Raw genomic sequence first — 20380 nt, 5'->3', positions numbered from 1 at the left:
CTTGGGCACTCCATTCCTGTTCCTGATACACTTTGGTTCATCGGTGAGTAGTATGGTAGACAGAAAGTGTAGCTCCTGAGCACGCAGTCCCAGCAATCAATTACAAAAAGCTTTTCTGGATCGAAAATTTGTTTCACAAAGACCTTCCACTCTCTATAGATGGCTGGATAAAGAACCTGTCGCGTGACACGTTCTCACGTTCAGCTACTTTGCCGGTATTGCTGCCATTATTGCCCTTGATATGACGTAGTACTCTGCCTTCCAAATCAGGTGTCCTAAAACTATACGGTCTTTCACAATGACATAACCTTTTGTCGGACGAGCCTGTCTCAACAATACGTCGATATTTTATTTATTCGATGTGTCTGTTAGGAAATCTTTCAGCAAACGAACGTCTAGCTTCAGCCGCATCACAAATTGCAAGTTCATGTACAGTGTGTAGTAGTCCAACACGACATCGGTAGAGCAGACGTCACGACCTTGGCTGGAAGTCAGACACAACACGTCGGTCTCCAGCCGAGGTGGCTAACGCATACTATTATTCGGTGGCGCCCCTTTCGGAAGTAGCCTATTCGATTCCTGGAGGGGGAAGAATGTTCAGAATACACTAAACATCAGGCCAGGAAGAACTGTAAGAGTAAGCTTCCAGTATTGGTTGTGTTTTCAATATGATTTGTTTATTTACTGGTTTCACGGCGATCAGGATAAACATAGGCTTTAACTCAACACTTCCCAAAACAAACATTTAAGAAAAGAAAGAAATACCTGTCGAGCAAAGTAGGAAATATGAAAACAAAAAGGAACGAAACACACATATAACGACAAAACTGTCTCTGCAACTAAGATAATAATAATAAAAAAATTGACCATATGTGTACACGGAGCATTTTGCTTCTTCTTTAGGGCATCTATCCATTCCCCCAGAGATTTCCCAAATATTACTTGACATTCTGTATACACATTCTTCCCATACTTCCTTTTCCTTCGGCGTTTGTGCTGAATAGGTCTTTGGTCATATAAGCACCTATGATATCTATGTTTTTCTGTCGGCAACATTATGTTGTCATCACACCACTTCATCACTCGTGCAACTCGTATCACAACAGCTAAAGTAGACAAGACAGCAGGCGATAGCTCTGTGTACTGTCAGCACCGAAGTGGTGAGGAGGCAAACTTCCTTTGTTAATCCGCTAATAGACCGACAGCCAGCGAACACTCCCGAATGTGAACCCGCCGAACACGACCGAATGCAATTTGCTTGCACTCGCCTACTGTTTAGAGCTGAGAGGACAGTCACTCGCCTACGTTGACTCGCTATATTCACTCCGGTGTAAACCAGTTTAAGACTGTGTACGAAAGTTCAAGACTTACCTTGGGCGAAGTCACGAGGACGAATCCCCAAACAGTTGTGCTAATGTGCACGTGTACCACTGTGATCTGTGACAGCTCATGGACGCCTTGGAAGCGACGTCTGCTGAACACTTCAGTTGTTATGTAATCGAAAGAGATGACGTTCGTCTGCGGTGCAGATTATTCTATTGCTAGCACTTTGTCAAATGAAACGGCGGTTGCGTCAAGCGGCTCTGGTGTCCGGGTAGTGAACTACTACGGTCGCCGTATTTCATGGAGTGTGCCTTAGATGGCACCAGGTGGCAGAAGCAACGCACTCTATGGAATTGAATTTACGCGTCGAATTGTAAGAACTGCCCACGCAGTTTGTGGCAGTAAACGTTAAGTGATGTGGGTCTGGCAACAACTTACGTACTGTCGTCGTAAATATAAACTGGGAGAATTACGTGGCTTGCTAATACGAAGCTATTCCATTACAGCAACCGTCGCAAATTACGATTGCGAATACGATTCTACACAAACCGTACACCCAGATACAGCGTACTCCGTGAGAAACCTTGCGGTATGTGTGCAAGGTAGTTTGCATACCACACGTGTTGGTAAGTCTCCGTGTGAGCTCGAATCTACCTTATTTTACCTTCAAGATCTACGTTTGTTATAGTGTGAAAAATGGACGATAGACCATTGTTATTAAGTGCGTCGAAATGTATAGGTCGCTGCCCGCATTGTGGGATATTATGGCGGAAGAGTAGAAGAACAGAAGTGTTATGAAAGATGAATAGTATAATTTGTTGCTCAGAAAATAAAGGAAACGGTCATAAAGAGAAAAGTTCTTAAAAAATTTAATTAATACCGGTAGAAATCTGTGAGTACAGGTACATAAAGATATTTATGTCTGTTTACACAATATTTGCCCGAAAATAATCCTTTAGCGCAAGCACGTCACATGACGCGTACCATAACTATGTCTCAAATACTGTGAGGTTAAACTGCACTTGTAATTTCAAAACTTTGAAGAAACTGTCAGTAGCGAGGTAAGGTAAAGTAATAAATAAGCACTGATTTGATGAAACTGCGCCTCTCATTGTGTTATTTCATTTTTTGATGATGATATGGACGTCCGCAGAAATTTATTGGGTGGGGGGGGGGGGGGGGAAGGGGGCAATGTAATGTTAAACCACCAACATAAAAAAGTTGTCATACATGTAATCTTTTCTTTTTTTTGTGCAACCTCTGTTCTCTCGACAAGGCTTCTTGAGTGACCATAGTGATCATTTACGCTCCTTGAACCAATTTTTCATTCATCTTTCCTTTCTGCTTGCAACAACGTAGAGTAATTGCCACAGCATCAGCATCTTTATCGCCCAACATTTAGAACAACAGTAGCAATGCGCAATATTATTCACAATTTAATTGAAGAAGTTATTGAATAGTCATGAGAGAGCGTCAATAATGTTGCGCTATATTGTTGACCGTGTAGGGACTACTTAATGATAATTGCCGCCATTGGTCGCGAAGAATTAAGGGAATTCTCGTAAGTAATCTATGTTGGCTTTCGATCGACTCTGCCGTAAGAAGCATCCCCCCCCCCCCCCCCCCCCCCCCAGCGGACGAACGAAAAGCAAATGCAAGGGCGGTAGGAATTATTCTGACAATGGTAGACGATAATTCGCTTGGTATACAAGACTGCAAAAGATGTGTGGGCACGTTCGAAAATTCCCATATGCATTTGCGTTAAAGGATTATATGAACATCGAGAAGAAAGTGGACGAATCGAAGTTAGATTAGCTTGCGAGACGCAATGCATCGCTGTTCCGAGTACGTAATTCCAGCGTAGAATTATCAGACAAGCAAGCAGCTGTGTATACCTCGATGGATCTACTACCGTGCGAAACTTTTGCAAGAAAGTATGCAGTGTAATGAGGCGAACTTCTCTGTCAAGAAACTTGAAAAATGTCGTTTAGAGGGAAAAAACCAGGCGGAACTGTTCAAAGGGGACGAGGCAACAGCCGTTGTGGTAACAGTCACGGTAATTACATAAAAAAACATGACCGCGCTCCACGAAGTTTTCGTTGTCAAGAGCACGCACATATTGGTAAATATCGCCGACAATTTGGCGATCGCGTTTCAAGGAATGAGCAGGTAAACCATAAATGGGGCCAGACAAAACATCCTCAACTTCTGTAACACTAGTAGCTAGCAAAAGTGAGTTACTAACAGTGAAACACAATGACACAAAATGTCATCCTACAAATGAACTGCGTGCGACCACGTTGGGCACCAACATTCACATACGACATAGTCCACTTTCCGAGAAAATGAAAGAAACAATGTATGTGTTCTCGAGCAACAGACCACATGACTTACCAACGTGATAAATTCATCACTATTCACAGGACGTGAAGAGTCACTAAAAGTAGATGGTGGTCGATATCTGCAGAGTTCTGGTTTCGCCACTGTCCAAAGATACCTATCAGGAGAATGTGGAAGACAAATAACAGGCTTGCACAATAAGTCGTCCTATGCTTGTGCATAAGTTCGTAGCGTTTTTGTTTTACGGTATTCTGGTTGGCATGCGTTTGTATATCGAGTCATTTTTATTTGTAGTTCTCTGTTGCTGTTTGAGTATAAATATTGTCATTTTGTCATTTGGAGTAGTAAGTGGAGCTATGGACGCTAGAAAATAGAGTGCGAAGTGGAGAATACGGAACGTTTCCGACGTATTAATCTGAGTTCAGTAGAGTGATGACAGCAGCGGAGGCAGCCAGCACCATTTGCGCCGTGTATGGGGATAATACCGTTGGGCAGAGCTCGACAAGAAAATCGTTCTCGTTTGAAGGAGAATCGTTTTGACGTTAGTAACTCCCCACGTTCAGGAAGAGCTTCCCTTCGCGGTTTGATGGAGAGCTTTTAAACGCATTACTCCGCAGTGATTTATGTTAGTGTACTGGAGAACTGGCAAATGTGATGAACTGTGAACATTCCACCAATGTGCGACATTTTCATGTGATGGGAAGATTCAGAAATCGACTGCGTGCGTACCGTATTGTAGGGAAGCAGCCTACTCACGCCTTATAAAATTCACATCAGTCTTTCCATTGTGTGCCAGCCATTCCGCTGTAACTAGCTCTGACGTCATAAATGTTGCGCAATACTTTAAAAATCAAGTAAATAACCTGAAACGTTTCTAGCATGTCAGGAGTAACACCAAATCAATATGTGTTGAATATCAGTTCAATAACTTTAACCATTTTCGAAATTTGGACATTTTTCTGTAAAAATCATTGGCGCAACAGAAAAGAGCTAGAAACTTAAAAATTTATATTTAGATTCCTTTTGCATAATAATTTAGTAGAAACAGTATTCTGGATCTCACAAATTAAAATTTTAGTTGAAATTCATGATTTTCTGGTTTTTATCTTAAAAATTAAGGAAGCAAGATAGATTAAGTAGGTGAATAAATGAAGCTAGGATGTTTACATTTAAGTAGAAGGGAGATCCGCTATAATCATAAAGATGTGAGAAGTTTCAACTGAATAACTATAGCGATAGCGTATCTCCAAAGAGCAAGTTCAGAGCTCGTCTGCTTTGTGAAGTGTAATTAAATTAATTCTCTCTCCCAAAATATTTGACTTAGCCATGTCAGACTTTTATTATGATTACTTACTTGTGTGCTGATTGCACAATTAAATTGAAAGCTTCATCGGCCATCAGCAAAGGAAGCAATGATTTATTCGATAACTTAAAGTGGTGCATTACTAGCCCAGCGGCTAGTCGGAAGAGCGTATTTGATCAGGCGTTCCCTTAGCCGTCGGCACCGCGGCTTTATATGTAAGAATGCTGCACGAGGAAGGAAGGCCCCAGTTCTCTCCAGACGCTGATTAGCGCACCACCTGTGCCGGGAGTCGCGTCGCGTCGGTATAGTTGATATAAACAGCCTCGGATGCAGTAATAAGTTACTCGGGATACGCGTAACCATGAAATCGTTTTCGAGTGAAGTGTTAATTTTTGGATGACGTTAACGATCTATCTTTAGTTTGCGTATGTCGTATTTTCACGTGCCGCCGCAGGACAGACATTCTACCATTATTTAGCGTGGCGTTTGATGAACATTATCATCAAATTATGGCGAGCATTCACTGAAACATTTAATTTGAACAGTTATAGTTGCATCAGCGCATTAGACTCTGAACTACTCTGGTAGTTGGATTGTTTGGATTCTTTTTGGTCTGTGACTTTCAGAATATAGTGAACATTTTAGAGAGAATAGTTTTTGATTATGAATCCCAGACAAGCTCCTAATTCCTCAGAGCTATAAGCTGTAGCTATAAATGTATTTCTCAGATGAAGTGGGCACTAGGAATTCTAATTACAGGCTTCACATTTTGCTAATCACTTTCCGGTTGCCAATATTGTAGTTAGAAAGCCAGTGTTGAGAACGGCAAACAGCATAAATACAAAACATTTATTCTATTATTCCACCCACTGCCCCACAGTATGCTCTAAGACGAAGTCACAAAAACCAGGGGATATTCATATCTGCATCTCTGCTGCTCATCATCAACTCGCTTTTGAACAACACCAACCGTTCGTATCCTGTATCGTTACTGGTGACGAGAAATGGTGCTTTTATGCTAACATAAGGTAAAGAATGGAATTGTTGAGCCCAAACGAAGCAGCAACTCCCCTTACAAAGCCCTCCGCACATCCACAATAGATAATGCTACGCATCTGGTGGAACAGCGGCAGTATGCTGTACTACGAATTACTTCCCCAAGACGTAACCAACACTGCTGATGTTTGTCAACACTGAGACGTCTTGCAGAAGCAGACCACGAGCAACTGCCAGGAAGTCTGTGTGAAGTGATGCTACTCTATGACAAATACCACCCGCATTCTCTTAGATTCACAAAAACACTTGCAATCTGTCTACTTTCTTTTGTAATCAGGACTTTAATAAATGGCAAGGTAATGTTAATCAGAACACAGGGAGTAGTTGTGATCTAAATAACAATAGATTTATTCATTCTTAACATCACAAGACAAATAAAGTGGCTAAAGAAACGTCACACAAACATTTTTATTTGACAAACGCTTCCAGTAATATGGGGTCTATGGTGGACAAAGTGATCAGCTGGGGATAGACACACGACACTAACCAGAACACTAATCGCTTTATTTAACTCCATACATGTGAATCCAGGGTATGATACAAAAACTACACCATAATCAAGCAGCTATACTCTACTATTCCATATCGAGCGAGGTGGTGCAGTGGTTAGACATTGGACTCGCATTCGGGAGGACGACGGTTCAATCCCGCGTCCGGCCATCCTGATTTAAATTTTCCGTGATTTCCCTAAATCACTCCAGGCAAATGCCGGGATGGTTCCTTTGGAAGGGCACGGCCGACTTCCTTCCCCGTCCCTCCCTAATCCGATGAGACCGATGACCTCTCTGTCTGGTCTCCTTCCCCAAACAACCCAACCCATCTACTATTCCATAAAGAAAAATATGGTTCCAAAGAACAGGATGCTGAGAAGCATATATTGGAGCCCTACGTCATAGCGGCGAATACTACTTTCTGGTGGTCAGGGTGGCACCACGATGTGTTTGGCGACTGAAGTCATTGATGGCAGCAATCTGTTATTAATGGCGCGCGCCCGAAAAATGCAAGTACGCGGTCTTGCGTTCAGCTAATTCGGAAAGCAGGTACTTCCTTATGAGCATCTTAAATCCTGGTGGATTCCAGTGTGTAGGTCGACCCGTTTGCTGGTCTGCCAAACCAATTTGACTCTGTGCCATGACTATGTGTGACGGAATATGTCAAATGTTTAGATGGTCGACTCAAAACAAATAATTACACCCACACATCACTCGTAGTGTGCTTGATGCTTGAAGCAGTGCCTCTGATGGTTCAGAAGGTGACTGGCACAGGCTCTAAGTGGCACACAAGCAAAGGAACAAGTCTCACCATTTAGGCAAAGACCCACAGTTCTTTACTAGCAAAGCACCAGTACAAGAGTGTCCTCCGCTCTTTCTCTCAACTTTCCTCGCCATCTCAGTAGCAAAGCACATTTACATCTTAGACTACTCCCACGTTAGAGCAAGTCAGCACGAGCTGGAGTGCCGCAGTCGAAGATAGGAGACTGCCCCTTGCTCTGCATACACATATTTGACCAATAAGAGACTTTAAAGTTAATTGGGAGAAAAGGAAAAAAAGATTCAGCTTTCAGCCTCTTTCTCATGCGCTTGTGCCATGTCTTTTGCTAACAGCATGACCTGGATGGAACCACAGCCCCCCATAAAAAGATCGTTATCTCCCCTGTTGCGTACATTTCGAACTTTCCAAAGAATGGCCATAAACTCACTAAAAGCCGCGTGCCTTCATAAATATTATGGGCGCCAGTGACCTGTCCTACAGAAATTCGCAGAAAGCTCACAGTTGTCTCCTCTGCTTTCTGCCTAACAAGGGCTCAGCCTCTGCTTTATTGCCAGTTTTCAATGAGCTGCCCATTGCAGCGGCGACTTCTCGGCTCTAGTCAGCCTACGTGGATGCGGCCGCCGACCGACCGGCGCCATCCAACGTGTCTGCACAATGAGCCGTGGGACTTGGTAGTTCCCCTCAGACCTCAGGCGCTGTACGCTTTTACGGCAGTCGTTTAAAACGGCACCCTATTCCTCTGAATGCAGGTAAACCTTACTGCTATTCCTTCACTAGAGCACACAAGCAAGAGCGTTAACTACTGCCCGCCCTTTCATCATGATGTACGAAGTCAGATCGTATCCAGGTATAGTAACCAAGTAATAAAGCTCAACTTCCCTAAGAACATTACGCAGCATAATATTGTATTAGAAGTGAGAGTGGTCTGCAATGTCTCACACTTTAGAGGAGTTGGTTGGAAACTCATTCTGCACCCATCTATTATGCACCTCATCTTGCACCTTCAGAATTTCTTGTCCGCAGCTCGTGGTCGTGCGGTAGCGGGTTCGATTCCCGGCGGGGTCAGGGATTTTCTCTGCCTTGTGATGACTGGTTGGTGTGTGATGTCCTTAGGTTAGTTACGTTTTAGTAGTTCAGAGTTCTAGGGGACTGATGACCATAGATGTTAAGTCCCATAGTGCTCAGAGCCATTTGACCATTTTTGAACCTTCAGAATAGCAGCACCTTCTCCGCTCTTTGTCGAACTACCTTCAAGGAACTTCCTTTTCGGATGTAAATGCTCTCCAAACAAGGCCCGACGAGTTCTTCGCCTGAAAACAAGATTTCTACAGTCACGAAATCTAAAAGCTGCACCAGCTTTGCCAGAATATTGTAAATAGCGAAAATATTATTAAAGACTCATATGTCTGTTATGTGTATTTGTTGTTTTTAGTAACCCTACGGAGAAACGCTACGTGCTTATGCACCAATCCAGCACATTCCAGACATCACACGTGATTTGATATCAGTCCTTCAGGCGATGATAGAGGGGTGATGGTATCCTTAGCAAGTGTTGAAGCTGAATCGTGAAACAAAGCGGGGAAATAATCGTGAAAGCTTCGAGGAAAGGCAATTTGTACTACTTTAGCAAATTCAGCTCCAGTATTTCAATGGGTGGACGTGGTCCTGTCGTAAATCTTAACCACTAGTCGGGAAACAGATTCATGGCATCGAAAGCTAGGCCATAATCACGTTGATAAAGTTAAGAAACACGTCAAATAGTGAAATAACTCTTGAACCGCCAGGCGACCGGATAAATCAGTTATATATTTTGTACATTGTAGGCAAGATGAAATGACCATGCCTTTCCCCAAGCAGGTTGAAGACAGAACAAATGAACCTCTACCTTCGATACACTGGCCAACAATCACTTGGTGGAGCGAAATTTGTTGTCACTTTCATTGTCAAAAGTGAAGAGTATCAGTCATTCAAAGAATACGAGACATATGCAGGAAATTTTCAGCAGAAAGGACTAAGAATGCTGCATTTCAACGATGGAGACGAATACAAGGGTGATTCAGCTGCCCCTGCCACCGTCGTTTTACGCAACCCACAATACTATAGCTGGCCTTCAAAAACCATGCGTAAGATTCTCGTATTCTCTCGCTCGCTACACCCCCTATTAATCCTTCAGAAAGAGTGAGCAGGACCATTTTGCAGGAAATTTAATCTAGTTAAATTTTGTACTGGGATACGTTTTCGCTGGAAGTCACGATTTTAGAGTTATTGTAGAAAAAGGTACAAAAGTTACCTTCAAATGCAGCTCCATCCCACAGTTATCTCTCAACAGTCAGGATTTCTAATATGTTGATGAATGTGAATCAGCGTATGGCATTGGTGGCCGGGAGACCCCTCGCGGTGCGGTTGGTCGCCGCTCCACAAGTTCTTTAACGCCACTACGGCGACCTGCGAGTGAATGAGGATGAAATGGTGATAAAAGACACACAACACCCAGTCATCTCGAGGCAGAGGAACCCCTGACTCCGCCGAGAATCGAACCCGGGAAGCGAGAACGCCACCGCAAGACCACGATGCGCGTACTCTAGTGTGTTGTTCGTGGCACTAACTTCTACCACCGTAAAAAAATTCGCGACTAACGAACTATTCTCGATATTCTACTAAAAAAAAGTCTCTATTAACTGTGCTATTACGCCACCAGCGTATTCGGCTATTTCTTTAACATAATTAATTTAAACCTGCCCGCGAGAGTAACGAACGAAAAACGACTTTTGTAAACATTACGCTAAAACTAATCACGTTACGAATTCGATCGAACCTTAATCATTAGAAGCATAGTAGCTTCCAGTCAGAAGCCGTGAGGAATACAACGATGTCACTGTTTATTTTATGGTGTTTTAAAATTCACAAACGACATTTTCACAATTTGTAAGTACTCGATTAAATTGGTGCCATAATAAGGCCAGTCAATGAATACCAAAAAATGTCAGACGTGAGAAATAACTTGTGGAGTAGCTAATAATTTTACATTGGTAAGAGAAAGTGACATGAAAACCATAATAGAAATCCTGTCCGGTGTGAGCTAAGTGAGGGAATGGGGGTGCGTTTGAAGGTCACTTTTTTATGTTTTCTTGAATAACTTGAAAAATACGGCCTCTAGCAAAAACATATTCTAGTACGACATTTAAGTACATTAAATTCTCTACAAGTAGGTCCTGTTCATTTTTTCCGTAGGGCTAATCGTTAGAGCGTAGTGAGCGAAGCAATATAAAATTTCGCGTGTGATTTATGAAGGCCAGATATAACATTGCGGAATGCATGAAACCATAGCAGTAAGGGAACTGAATGACCCTGTAGGAAAGAAGAATATCTGCTAAATGAACGAACTCGTAGGCAGTTGACTGCCCCTGGCGCACCTCAACAAAACGACGTTTCAGAACTGTTCAAGCAAACCCCTTCGCGTACTGTGCGACGTATGCTATTGGAGAGTGGAATGTCACAAAATTACTGGGGCGAAGTTATAACAATGTAAAAATTATTTGCGCGATAGACGTCCGACAACAACTAATGATGGAGAAGTCCCAACAATACTTGACGTTCATGAGGATCGCACAGCAATCATATGCAATTACTTGGATGTAGTGCGTGGGCGAAAATGAAACTGACGTGGCGATTCTGAAACAAAAAGGACAGCCTCACGTAATGGTTAGATATTCAAAAGTAATGAAACCTACACTCTGTGGAATTTAGAAACAGGAAATATAACGATTGGCAGAGACGTTGTATTTGGTGAAAAAACCCTTCCTGCGAAATTGAACTACGGTATTACAGTAATGCTTGATCTGGAGACCACAACCATGGCAGATGATGGAGATTCACAGAATAGAGATGTTATGGAAATAGGAGAAGCACCTGACGTCGAACAGAGATTTGCGAAGACCTGTGGCTTCCGAGCACATCGACGTAGAAAAGGAGATGTAAAGGGAGGATAAGAGTGCTGACAATAACTATTCCACAACAGGTGGCGATAATTGTGAAACACGAGAACATGTTACTGTTTTCTTGCGATATCTATCCAAGTGCTGATGCTCGAAGAGTGTTTGCTGACGATCCCCAGCCAGTGCCACGGAGTTTATGGAGGAGAATGCCCTTTCCGCTTTTGAGCTTAGCAGATGTTCGTGTCAAGCACTTCTTAAAATAAGTGTCCCGTCTAAATGACAATAGCAGCAAAGTACTATGCGCCTGTCTGGTTTAATAGTTACACGTAAAAAAGACAGACATACAACTCAACAAGCCAGTGCATTGTTAGTAGGTCAATACGATCTGCTCTCACATACCGGAACCTATCTGGAACCACATTCCACCTCCTGATATCAAATGGAAGAGTGCACTACTGCGTGAATATCAGAATGTTGCTGATACTACCGACCTTGCAATAATGAATTACGTGTTTGCTGCGGAGCGAAACAGAATAAGATAAAGAGATGCCACTTTTATCACAGCCAGGACTCTCATGGAAATTGAATTCAATACCATCGATGAATGGAAATGTTGCTGGAACAAAACTGTCCTGAAACAGCCCTACATCCAAAAGAAACCGTTAGATTTGACCAGCCTCGGGTAATTTGGACTACCCTGAACCTCATCCGAATGGGCCATGGAAGATAAGCACTTTAAACAAGTGGGGAAAATCTTCATCACTACCGTGTGACTGTGGTGTGGAACGACAGACAGTTCCTCATGCTGTATCTACATATCCTACACGTGCATACAAGGGTCCTTTTGAAGACTTCATGACAGCGGGGAGTGGTGTGATAAAATACATAAAAAACCTTGATATCTGCATATAGCTGTTGTCATTTGTGTTTTTGGTGCTGGAGAGCTGTGTTCAAATGTTGACATGTAGTAGTTTTTGATTTTTGTGTACGTACTACCATATTATAAATAAATAATAAATAAATTTCATTTCCAATATTCCATGTTTTTTTGCGTGCCCTATGCCGTTTTTCTAAAGAAGACTCACAAAACGAACCCACGATGAAACTTACTGCTTTTCTTGGATCTACTTTGTTTCCTCTATCAACACTACTTGTTACGTTTCCCAGATGAAGTAGCAGTTCTCAAGTATGGGTCGAAAGCGACTATCACAAGCTAGCTCCTTCGTAGATGGACCACATGTCCTGAGGATTCTTCCAATAAATCCGTCAGATATCTGGTTTTCCTACAATTATTGTTATGGAGCAGATCCACTTTAAACTGTTCCAGAGGCATACTCCAGGATCTTTAATGGATGAGGATGTTTCCAGTACTGTTCGTCGACCATGTAATCAAACAGGCCTATTTATACACAACACAACAGCATACGTTTTTGCTGAGGTTCAGTATCGCTGCACCAGGCGTCGATCCTCTGCCAGTCTTCCTGCATTTGGTCCTTCTTCGTAGCGTTTATAGCGTCCCCAGTGAAATAATAAGAAAAGACTTAAAAAACAGTATTTATAAAGAAGAGACATTTAAAAATTGAATAATATACATTTTTCTCATGTATCCGAATTTATATAATTTCTCTGTGTAAGTTTCGAGGGCAAAGAAATATAACAAAATGATCTAAAGAGGCGACAAGATGCACTCTTTTGTTAATTTTTTAGTCGTCTTCAATTATTCTCTTGTCTTGCTTGCGTGTAGACTGACATCTTGCGAGTGCTGGCAAATGTAAGCATATTTGTACTAATTAGGCAGAAATATATTGGTTTAATATTATTGTTCACTTTTAATTTGTAAGAGGTGATCCCGATTTCATGCCCGCCTTCCTTTGAATAAACCTGAATTCGAGTAATTTACAGTTCAACAATCGCAGCGGCCGATGCAGCCAACGACGCCATTACCTGGCGATTAACTTATAAAATTTAGCGGAAGCCAAAAACTCGCCCGCTATTAACATAATATACATTTTTCTCCACAGCCGCCCGACGCTCCAGAAAATGCGTAGCTTTAAGATTCTTATTTTCAGCACAACAGCCAGAGCCAGGGCTCCGATTACAATGCAATGGTTAACGGAGGTAAGAAAAAATACTGTCGCGCGTGTGTGGGCCGCAATTGTAATTAATAACTAAAGATTTTTTGCTTTAAAGTGAACTGATTAGCCGAGGAAATTAATATGAAAAGTTTATTCCATTGTTCAACTAAGATTCAGTGAGTCTAACGTTCATTAACGTAATAAATTATTTTCACTGAAGATCAATATCGCTAAAAAAAAAAGAGAACTTCACAAAAGCATTTAATTCTCAATCAAAATTGAATGAAATACACTTTTGATTAAGGCCCACCACGTAAGTCGGCAACAATCACCGCTACCAATAAATTTCTATAGTAAACAATAAATAAAATTACGACGCCGACGGACGCGAGACGTTACATCTTTATGTACAAGGGGCTTGCGTTAAGTAATGCACCACATTCTTTTTCTCGGCCAGTTTCGGTTGAAAAAACGTTATGGAACACGGTGCAATATTCCCGCTTCAGCCATTATAGTTTCATGAAGTTCCGACTGGTGGCGCCACTATACGTAGCCTTCAAAATGGCATCTGTAACGGAGATGCGTTCCAAGCAGAAAGCAGTCGTTGAGTCTCTTTTGACAGAAAACCAAAGGATCACAGATATTCATAGACGCTTGCAGCACATCTCTGGAGGCATGGCAGTGAATAACAGAAAGGTGAATGATTCGCCGCGGCGTCTATCATCATCGCAACAAGGTTGCGCTAACCTGTCCGATCTCCCACGTGCCGGGCGGCCTCGCAAAGCTGTGACTCCTGCAAAATTTGGAACGTGCCGACACTCTCATTCGAGATGATCGACGGATCACAATCAAACATATCGTTGCACAACTAAACATCTCTGTTGGTAGTGTTGACACACTCGCCCACTAGTTGGGGTAGTCGAATGTGTGTGTGCCTGCTTGGATCCTCGCTGCATAACAGAGGACCTCAAAGAGCAGGGAAGGACCATCTGTGCGCAATCGCCTGCGCAATACGAGGCTGATCGTGAAACATCATAGGCGATAAACATGCGTTCGTCACTTCGAACAAGAAACAAAGCGTCAATCCATGCAGTGTTGCAACACCACCTCTGCTCCACAGAAAGCCGCATCCTGGACCAGTAAAATTGTGGCGACGATCTTCTGGGACTCTAAGGGGATTTTTCAGTTTGATGTCGTTCCTCATGGTGCGACGATCAGTTTTGAAGTGTACTGTGCTACACTCAGGAAATTGAAAAAAAGAAACACCTCAGCACGTTAGTCGCCACAAAAATGCGAACAGGCTGCTCCTTCTCCATGACAACGCAAGGCTTCATGCAAGTCTGCGCACCCGAGCGGGGATTACAAAACTTTCGAGGACTGTTCTACTTAATCCATCCTACAGCTTGGATCTCGTACCTTCTAACTTCCATTTGTTTTTCCGTGGGAAGCAGTAGGTGGATGATGAGGAAGCTACTGATGCAGCAAGATATTGGCTCTGATGTCGAGCAGTAGAGTGGTACCATGCCGGCATACAGGCCCCTCTCCCAATAAGGTGGCGTAAGGCCGCCATATTGAATGCAGATTATCTTGAAAAATAGTTTTTTCTAGCAAAAATAGTGGGGAATAAAATGGGGTATTGTTGTTGTTGTTGTTGTGGTCTTCAGTCCTGAGACTGGTTTGATGCAGCTCTCCATGCTACTCTATCCTGTGCAAGCTTTTTCATCTCCCAGTACTTACTGCAACCTACATCCTTCTGAATCTGCTTAGTGTATTCATCTCTTGGTCTCCCCCTACGATTTTTACCCTCCACGCTGCCCTCCAATACTAAATTGGTGATCCCTTGATGCCTCAGAACATGTCCTACCAACCGATCCCTTCTTCTGGTCAAGTTGTGCCACAAACTTCTCTTCTCCCCAATCCTATTCAATACTTCCTCATTAGTTATGGGGTATTGCAATCCTGAAAAGGAACTAGCCTGCTTCCAAAAAAAAAAAAAATGTGTTGGATCACATATTGAACACAATAAAAAAAGTCTGATAAATTTCCATGAATGAATCGAACTTTCTCGTTGCTCCTGCGTGACTGATACGCTTGTTTTTTTTTTTTTTCAAAAATCGTATAAAGAATTTCAGTTCATTGTTGACAGCTCCCTGAATTGCTCAGTGTGTCGGCTGCTATTGAAAATGGAGTTTCATGTTGTTACTAAAGATTTTCATTTGAAGGGTTGGTCTCCCACACACATAAAAAAAAGTTGATGAAGTTCACGCGGACTTTGCTCCAGCATTGAAGATCACTTCCGTTTGGAATTATGAATTTAAACGTGGTCGGAGAATCACCGAAGATGAAGTGCGCTCCTACCGTCCTGTTGAAGTCACCACAAAAGAAACCCTTGACAAAATCCAAGAGACGGTAACGCAAGACCGCCCAATAAAACTTCATGAGATTGCTAAGACTACAGATATTTCAATAGTGTGTGTGCCTAATATCCTGCATGAAGAATTTGCTACGAAAGAGCTGTGTGCAAGATGGGTGTCACAGCTGCTCACAGTCTACCAAAACTTATCAGGCACATTTCAGTACAATATCTGGCAATGTTTAATCGCAGTCCGCAAGACGTTTTGCACCAATTTGTGACTATTACTCACCAGAGTCAAAACGGCTGTGAGAACAATCGATGAATGGTGGTGAAAATACACTGAAGAAGGCAAAGACCATTTTGTCACCTGATAAGGTGATGACCAGTTTTCCGGAATTGCCAAGGAATAATACTTATATATTAGTTGAAAAAAGCAGAAACATAACTGGACTGAAACGCCTGGTTAAATCCGCAGGATAGAACAGGTAGTTGGAACTGTGGAAAGAGGCCATAAAGGAGCAGCTGTCGGTTACACTCGAACATATATAACTCTACAGCGCAAATTTCTGACCTTAACAATCGACTGAATATGTCACACAATCTTATGGCTTAAGGGCACAACCCCTTTAATTTTTAAACAGCTGAAGGCCTGTGATTTAAAACACAACTACAATAAATTTTCAAAAGGCAGAAAGAGCAAGGTTTTATTCTTAAATAATATTTCAAATGAGGCTGAAGACCCAAGACTTGACAACTCAGGAATTTTAATTTTAAAACGGCTGAGGGCCCATGATTCAAAAACACAACTACAATACATTTTCAAAGGCAAAAGGCCCAAATCTTTATCCTTCAATAATTTTCAAAAAGGAAGCTGAAGGCCCAAACAATCTAAGACTTAACAATAAGGAATTTTACTTTTAAAATGGCTGAAGGCCCATTATTTAAAACAAAACTAAAAGTATACAAATTCAAACCATCGGCTATGAGACATTAAAATACACAATCAACACCAATAAGATAAGGCAGTACAGCCAGCGGCGCTCAGAAGTTTCCTGGGGTCGGTCTTCACTAGAAACATTAATGTTCGCTTAGAGGAAACAGGTAGTCGGCCCAACTACACTCCTGGAAATTGAAATAAGAACACCGTGAATTCATTGTCCCAGGAAGGGGAAACTTTATTGACACATTCCTGAGGTCAGATACATCACATGATCACACTGACAGAACCACAGGCACATAGACACAGGCAACAGAGCATGCACAATGTCGGCACTAGTACAGTGTATTTCCACCTTTCGCAGCAATGGAGGCTGCTATTCTCCCATGGAGACGATCGTAGAGATGCTGGATGTAGTCCTGTGGAACGGCTTGCCATGACATTTCCACCTGGCGCCTCAGTTGGACCAGCGTTCGTGATGGACGTGCAGACCGCGTGAGACGACGCTTCATCCAGTCCCAAACATGCTCAATGGGGGACAGATCCGGAGATCTTGCTGGCCAGGGTAGTTGACTTACACCTTCTAGAGCACGTTGGGTGGCACGGGATACATGCGGACGTGCATTGTCCTGTTGGAACAGCAAGTTCCCTTGCCGGTCTAGGAATGGTAGAACGATGGGTTCGATGACGGTTTGGATGTACCGTGCACTATTCAGTGTCCCCTCGACGATCACTAGTGGTGTACGGCCAGTGTAGGAGATCGCTCCCCACACCATGATGCCGGGTGTTGGCCCTGTATGCCTCGGTCGTATGCAGTCCTGATTGTGGCGCTCACCTGCACGGCGCCAAACACGCATACGACCATCATTGGCACCAAGGCAGAAGCGACTCTCATCGCTGAAGACGACACGTCTCCATTCGTCCCTCCATTCACGCCTGTCGCGACACCACTGGAGGCGGGCTGCACGATGTTGGGGCGTGAGCTTCATGGAGACGGTTGCGAATGGTCCTCGCCGATACCCCAGGAGCAACAGTGTCGCTAATTTGCTGGGAAGTGGCGGTGCGGTCCCCTACGGCACTGCGTAGGATCCTATGGTCTTGGCGTGCATCCGTGCGTCGCTGCGGTCCGGTCCCAGGTCGACGGGCACGTGCACCTTCCGCCGACCACTGGCGACTACATCGATGTACTGTGGAGACCTCACGCCCCACGTGTTGAGCAATTCGGCGGTACGTCCACCCGGCCTCCCGCATGCCCACTATACGCCCTCGCTCAAAGTCCGTCAACTGCACATACGGTTCACGACCACGCTGTCGCGGCATGCTACCAGTGTTAAAGACTGCGATGGAGCTCCGTATGCCACGGCAAACTGGCTGACACTGACGGCGGCGGTGCACAAATGCTGCACAGCTAGCGCCATTCGACGGCCAACACCGCGGTTCCTGGTGTGTCCGCTGTGCCGTGCGTGTGATCATTGCTTGTACAGCCCTCTCGCAGTGTCCGGAGCAAGTATGGTGGTTCTGACACACCGGTGTCAATGTGTTCTTTTTTCCATTTCCAGGAGTGTACATCCGATCTGCCGGCAACCGAACCAAGAGACAGTTAACGGACCCACCGACAAGAATACTTGCTTTCCACGCAACCAGTACACAAGGAACTCAATGCAAAAGGTAAAAGTCTTAGCCGCCCACAACCAAGTATGCATAAGCAGTCAAAACTACACACACATGTTGGACAGTGACAACACCGTGAGGAAAGGACACTGCCTGAATTTTACGTCAGCGGCCAGAGCAGGTAATGAGAACGCTAACAGCCACAAGGCAGAAAATTCCGCTTGTGCACTTGGACTTCAAATAACCAAAATACAGTTAAACTCACCTGGATGATGGCCAAACTTTCACAAACTCGAACACTCGCTGTTGCTCACAGGAATACCCCCAACAGCCAACCATGAAAACCAACGACACAATGTGAACAGACTGACTTCGATAATTAAATGACCACTCAACTTTGATGTCCTGGGTCGGTGAGCCATGAACCTCGTCGCAATCGGAACAGCTCCCACACACTCCGACACTGCGTGGAGAGCGCCAGCAGGCCCAGCCCACTGCACCACGTGGATATTTCCTGGGTGATCCATACCAATCGACCGACTGCCGCACAGCGGCTAGCCGGAAACTATAAGCACCAGACCAAAGATAGTACAAGGTACGAATGTCCATACACACCGCTGCTGCCACATGTAGAAAGAGGAAGAACCACGGCATAACCGCAATAACCGCCGCAAAACCAACGCATAAGCCAGGGCCAGCACAGCTCATGGACCTTGTTGCGTTTCATTGTTGGTTTGTTTGAAACTCGCGTTGGCTGGAAAACAAGTGCTTTCTCCAGGCTAATGCACCATCCAGCACATCAACGATGACAATGGCGAAAGTAAATAAACTAGGCTTTGAATTGATTCCTAATCCACCATCTTCACCAGACTTAGCCCAAAGAGAATTCCTCCTGCCTTCTAACTAGAAACTTTGGCTTGCTGGGAAGAAATTTTCATCAAATAGGAACTGGTAGTGGCAGTCAACGAGTATTTTCACAGTTTGACATAACCTATTTTTCCAATGGAGTTCAAACGCTGGAGAACTGCTGGACTAAATTATATTCCTCAAAGGAGACTATGTCGAGAAACAAGGTGAATTGTTTACACGGCAAACATTTTTTCTTGCTTTTTTACCAGACTTACCAAACCACCCTAATATACCTCCGCAGTCATCGTTTTCTTAAGCGGAATAAGTGGACCACGTTGTAACCACACACCATACCGTAACGCCGCCTCCTCCGTACTTCACTGTTGTTGCTACAGATGATGGCAGATAATGTTTTCATTTTCCCAACTCGCACACTTCCATCGGATTTCCACAGGGTATACCGTGATTCATTACTCCAATCACTTGTTTGCAGCCACCAGCTGCCCAGTGACGTCACTTTTCATTCCACCTCCAGAATCGCTTAGCATCGACTACAGAAATGTGTGGCTTATGAGGACTGCTTAGCCACTGTACTCTGTTCTTTTTAAGTCACTAAGCACACTCTCTGTGCTCGCTGGACCGCTGGTAGGACTTTGGAGCTCACAGGTGTTACGTCTCCTGCTATCATGCGATTGTTTACAGTCATCCTCCGCAATAGTTCAAATGGCTCTGAGCACTATGGGACTTAACTTCTGAGGTCATCAGTCCCCTAGAACTTAGAACTGCTTAAACCTAACTAACCTAAGGACGTCACACACATCGATGCCCGAGGCAGGATTCGAACCTGTGACCGTAGCGTTCGCGCGGCACCAGACTGTAGCGCCTAGAACCGCTCGGCCACTCCGGCCGGCCTTCCACAATGCTCGGCGGTCCCTGTCAACCAGTACATGGGGTCTGACTGATGCCGGCCATAGTGGCCGTGCGGTTCTAGGCGCTGCAGTCCGGAATTGCGGGACTGCTACGGTCGCAGGTTCGAATCCTGCCTCGGGCATGGATGGGTGTGATGTCCTTAAGTTAGTAAGGTTTAAGTAATTCTAAGTTCTAGGGGACTGATGACCTAAGATGTTAAGTCCCATAGTGCTCAGAGCCATTTGAATCATTTTATTTTGTCTGACTGATCTTGATTTAGCTGAGGCTGTTCCTTCGTGTTTCCACACGAGGTTCACATCACCAGTAGTCAACTTGTGCAACTTCAGCAGTATTGAAGTGTCCCTAATCGGTCTGTTACCCATCCAATGACCAGCCCACGTCCGAAGCCACTGA

At 43.9% G+C, this 20380-nt stretch overlaps 1 protein-coding gene across 1 annotated transcript in view; it reads right to left on the bottom strand.

Annotated features, from left to right (window-relative positions):
- Window positions 1-1571, bottom strand: part of LOC126418856 (UDP-glycosyltransferase UGT5-like) — an 85610-nt gene extending 84039 nt beyond the window's left edge. The window contains exon 1 of the mRNA XM_050085844.1: window positions 1372-1571. The gene's annotated coding sequence lies outside the window, so the exon portion shown is untranslated. The remainder of the gene's footprint in view (window positions 1-1371) is intronic.
- Between the last annotated feature and the right edge of the window lie 18809 nt (window positions 1572-20380).

Source organism: Schistocerca serialis, chromosome 9 (assembly GCF_023864345.2).
Source record: "Schistocerca serialis cubense isolate TAMUIC-IGC-003099 chromosome 9, iqSchSeri2.2, whole genome shotgun sequence".
Taxonomy (NCBI): Eukaryota; Metazoa; Arthropoda; class Insecta; order Orthoptera; family Acrididae; genus Schistocerca; species Schistocerca serialis.
Note: the sequence above shows the minus strand (reverse complement) of the source record. Positions and strands in the feature narration are given on the sequence as shown.